The sequence below is a fragment of the Archocentrus centrarchus genome, chromosome 18 (genome assembly GCF_007364275.1).
Source record: "Archocentrus centrarchus isolate MPI-CPG fArcCen1 chromosome 18, fArcCen1, whole genome shotgun sequence".
NCBI lineage: Eukaryota > Metazoa > Chordata > Actinopteri > Cichliformes > Cichlidae > Archocentrus > Archocentrus centrarchus.
The window spans coordinates 20,628,050-20,633,177 of record NC_044363.1 but is presented as its reverse complement, the minus strand read 5'-3'; positions in this window follow the sequence as shown (position 1 = coordinate 20,633,177).

Genomic DNA, 5,128 nt, shown 5'->3' with positions numbered 1-5,128 from the left:
GCAGTGCTTTGAGATAAATGCTTGCACGCTAATTTGAAATGCTAGAACTAGGCGCCCCGTGTTAATGTCTTAAAACTTTTTCCACTGACAAAAAGGGGGGCCTCCACAATATTAGACAGGTGGTTTGAATGTTGTGTGTGTTATATTTGTATTCATGGGCTTTTTTTTAGTGCACTGTGGTAAAATCAGCATAAATCAGCATAAATCACTGGGATAAATTTAGAAAACTTGTTTTTGTCAAAGTCTTATCAGGTTCATATCTGTGTGTAAACATGCAAGATAGTCTTAACATTTTGACAGCAGAGCCAGTCTCAGTTCTCAATGAAAGCATGTTTGCAGTAGCAACATGTTTACACGTATGCTGCTGTTGTCTGTAAATTGTGTTGACCTCTGTTTTGACCTTTAATTAAGGATCTGTTGACCTAGGGGTCTCATGTCCTAAAAATGTATATCTTGATAGACCTGGAAGTGGACGCTGGGAGGTTTAAAGCAGAGTTTTCACTGGATTGGATATGAGACTCAGGTCTATAAATAACACTTTGTTGTTCGTGTTGTGAGTGAAAGTGATAATTTATCCCAGACTGACAGCACAGATTCATGTTTGCCAGCAGTTTACCAAAAGTGAACCCTGGAGCTATAATTGCGTCTAAGTTTACCTGGACATGGAGGCATGCCAGAATAATAAATCTCTGTCTTTCTCTGCCTTACGGGAAAGCTGGTTGTCTATTTATCTTCTTCCTGAAAGTGTACCTGCAGGGCTATTGTTTAATTTTCTACTGAAAGTCCCATTAGACGTGAGTCCCTTGGTGAGAAAGTGGCGAAGTGGCCTGACCTTCAGAGGAATCACATGACTCAGGCTGTCTGAGGGATGTTATGAAGGGAAGGCTGACGACAAAAAACAACTGACAACAAAAGCCAACATCGGTCAGCTGAGCCCTCAAACACAGATGTCCTAATAAGGTACTTTAATGGGCCCGTGTGGAGCAGAAGAAATGACACCATGTCTGCTTTTTGCTCATCAAGTGATATTTACATGAGGGTTGCAGCAGTCTGCTGATGATGTAATTTCCTTTTTCTTCCCTCCTCTATCAGTCTGAACAAACTTGTGTGGATTAAGCTTAAGACCATAAGGTCAGACAGAGGGAAGGGTTTGTCTGGGGGAATTCCTCAAATCATAAAGCTTATTTTCAAGACTTTTTTTTTAACACATGGGACAATGTGCGTTTTTGTACTCTACGAAACTTTATACAAGATAAAGAGGTCAAGGAATTATGTAACATCCCTGAAAAACTAAAACCTGAGTCTTTTTAGACACTTCTTGATGAACTATTCATGATAAGCGCAATAAAAGACATTGAGCCACTTGAATAGCTTTTATCACTTTTATTCACTGAGATGGGCTTTGCTTTGCTTTTCATGACTCCTCCACACCATAATGTGGAGGAGTCATTTATGATTGAGGGCACTTATTTTGAACACACACACACACACACACACACACACACACACACACACAAAAAAAAAAGTCAAAAAATGGAGTTTATGAAGACTGAAGGAGGCAGGAGGGGCAGATTTCATCTCTGGTTCCTCCTATGTTTTGACTTTATTTCAGTCCCATCCACAGCTTATTTTTCTACTGGGCCTCTTTTTTAGAACTTGATCAATGTGGTGTTGACTGCTTTGTTATGGAAATGCTCTCAAGCTCAGGGACCAATCAGAATTTAGACTAAACAGGAAGAGGACGTGGCTTCCTGTACTGGCCTGAAGGAGCTACCGTTATTTGTGAGCGGACTGTAACTGAATTCCAGAGTACTGGGACAACTTGATTTCATCAGGCCATTGTTTCCCTAACAGCCTGAGACAATGGTTGGATGAAATCAAAAGTAATCCAGGTCACACACTTTTTGAAAAGTTAAAGTAAACGTTTTGTGAAGGAACTTGACTTCCTTCCTGAGAGTTTGAGTGGAAGATCAATACCAGCCCCACTGTCTAATCATAATGTAAAGTTTATAAGGCGTGTGTGTGTGTGTGTGTGTGTGTGTGTGTGTGTGTGTGTGTGTGTGTGTGTGTGTGTGTGTGTGTGCGTGCGCGCGCCTGTTCAAAAAAAGAACTGTTTGCCATTTTCTCAAGATCCACCCATCCAAACCACATGAGTGAGCCATGAAGTCATCGGTCACAGGAAGCATGAGACAAAAAGTGACCACAATTATAGAAAAACATGTCCAGCTATCTTTGTGATAACCATTTTGAATTTTAGACCATCAGAGTGATGGCGTTTTGTAAAAGTTACAGCATTTTTCACATTTCATTGATGGTTAAAACTTTACAGTTTACAGTCATGGTAAAAAGAAAGTAGGCCCTCTTTCAGTTCTAAGGTTTTACCTACGAGGACATAAGAAAAATCATCTAATGCTTAGCAGGTCATAAAATTAGGTAAATATAAACACTTTAGTACATAAAGCTTCATGTGTATCGCTTTGAAGCTGATGGTTGGCCTCTAACAAACATTCAAGGCTCCAGTTGCTTAGGTAACTCAAGTCATATGTCAATCACCCTCCTGTATCCTCCACCCTCATTGATAGCGGCTTCAATCGCTCACCTCAAAGTTGGTGAAAGTTTATCTCAGGACTTGCCTGAGATAAAAAGTCAGGTGGCTTTTTTTATTCACTGTCAATAGGCACAGGTTTGTTTTTCTAGATTTACAATCACTCATCATGGTGCAGCTGGAGCATATCCAACTAGTATCATTCGAATGGAGCTGTACACCCTGATCGGCACAAAGCATCGTCACAAAGCTGTCTTTTTGTGACATCTTTCAAAAACATATTTAATGTCCCATTAGAAACCAGTTTTAAATGTTTGCCTTCCTCTTAAACCAGCGGTGCAGCACATTGGGTTGCACAGTGACGCCAGCAGAATTTGGCTGTAAAGCTTTTTCCAAATTGACCTTCTAAAGTTGGCATAAAATTACCATCATGTCTCTTTTTATTCAGAGGTGTGAATAATGTCAGTGTTATGTAATAAGTCTTCTATTCATTCCTTCTAAACAGAAGGTAGGCGACCTTGGATTCTTTTAGTGCTTGCAGTTGCTTGGGATCAGTTTGCATCATCATCATTGATGTAATACTGTGCATGACAGCAAGTGACAATTAATGGCATTACGTTGTATCATGTCCTGTGTGTCATCTTATTAAAAATTGTAAATTTTCACCAGTTAAAAAGAATGGCCATTTTTAACTTTCTGATTATCCAACTGGTTTTCAAAAGGTTTCTTTATCGTCAAAAGAAGGATACTTATCTTCCCTCGTTTCTTTTCTGTAGACTGACCACAAAGATTGGTTCATTTGAGCGGATGGAATAAAAAAATTCAGCACTCCCAGAACCTGTTTTATTTTCCCCTCATTGTCACCTTTAGGCCAACAAGCCCTAAGTCATCATTGGTGATGACTCCAACCCTAAATATGTAATATTTGTTTTTTTTTTTATTGTTCCAGCAAGTCTTGGCAATCAGTGATCAAAGAAAATAATAATTCTTACTGACACACATCAAAATCTATTTGCATTTTTTTCTAAAATGTTTTTTAAAATGGACATTTCCCCTTTCTCCAACATACAAGGTCAGGGTCAGGTTAGGCTTATCACCAGTGATGATATAAACCTCAGAGGGTAAAACACATAACATACAAAGATCATACACTGTGCTCCAAATTATTATGCAGATTGGATTTAAGAGTCATAAAGATTTAATTTTTTGTTTTTCCATTAACCTCATGGATGGTATTGTGTCTGGGGATCTTTGGATCACTGGCACCTGTGATAATTAGTTTGCCAGGTGAGCCCAATTAAAGGGGAAGTACTTAAGAAGAATGTTCCACTTTATTAAGCAGGCCACAGGTTTCAAGCACTATGGGAAAGGGAAAGGATCTCTCTGCTGCTGAAAAGCGTCAAATAGTGCAGTGCCTTTGACAAGGTATGAAAACATTAGATATTTCACGAAAACTGAAGCGTGATCATCGTACTGTGAAGAGATTTGCGGCCGATTCAGGGCACAGACGGGTTCGTGCAGATAAAGGCATAATGAGGAAGGTTTCTGCCAGACAAATTCATCGGACTAAGAGAGCAGCTGCTCAAATGCCGTTACAAAGCAACAAACAGTTATTTGAAGCTGCTGGTGCCTCTGGAGTCCCACGAACCTCAAGGTGTATGATCCTCCAGAGGCTTGCAGTTGTGCATAAACCTACTATTCGGGCACCCTTAACCAGTGATCACAAGCAGAAACGGTTGCAGTGGGCCCAGACATACACGAAGACTAATTTCCAAACAGTCTTGTTCACTGATGAATGGTGTGCAACCCTAGATGGTCCAGATGGATGGTTGGTGGATGGCCACCACGTCCCAACAAGGCTGCGACGTCAGCAAGGAGGTGGCAGAGTCAGGTTTTGGGCCGGAATCATGGTAGGCCCCTTTAGGGTCCCAGAAAGTGTGAAAATGACCTCAGCAAAGTATATAGACTTCTATCACTTTCTTCCATGGTACAAAAAGAAGAACCATGCCTTCCGTAGCAAAATCATCCTCATGCATGACAATGCACCATCACATGCTGCAAAGAATACCTCTGTGTCACTGGCTGCTATGGGCACAAAAGGAGAGAAACTCATGGTGTAGCCACCATCCTCCCCTGACCTCAACCCTATTGAGGACCTCTGGAGTATCCTCAAGCAAAAGATCTATGAGGGTGGGATGCAGTTCACATCAAAACAGCAGTTCTGGGAGTCTATTCTGACATCCTGCAAAGAAATTCAAGCAGAAACTCTCCAAAAACTCACAAGTTCAATGGATGGAAGAATTATGAAGGTGATATCAAAGAAGGGCTCCTATGTTAACTTATAACTTGGCCTGTTAAGATGTTTTTGATTGAACTAGCTTTTGATTTTAGTAAATGTGACTACAACATCTGAGAAAAATATCTCTTGCATAATAATTTGGAACACAGTGTAATAATAACTATAGTTTATGAATGAATAAAGTTGAAAATAAATGGGTGAAAAACAAAAGTTGGCTTTCTAACACTATCTGCAAAATCAGTCCAACCATCTCTCTTTACTTCATTGTCTGGAAAGGACTGTTT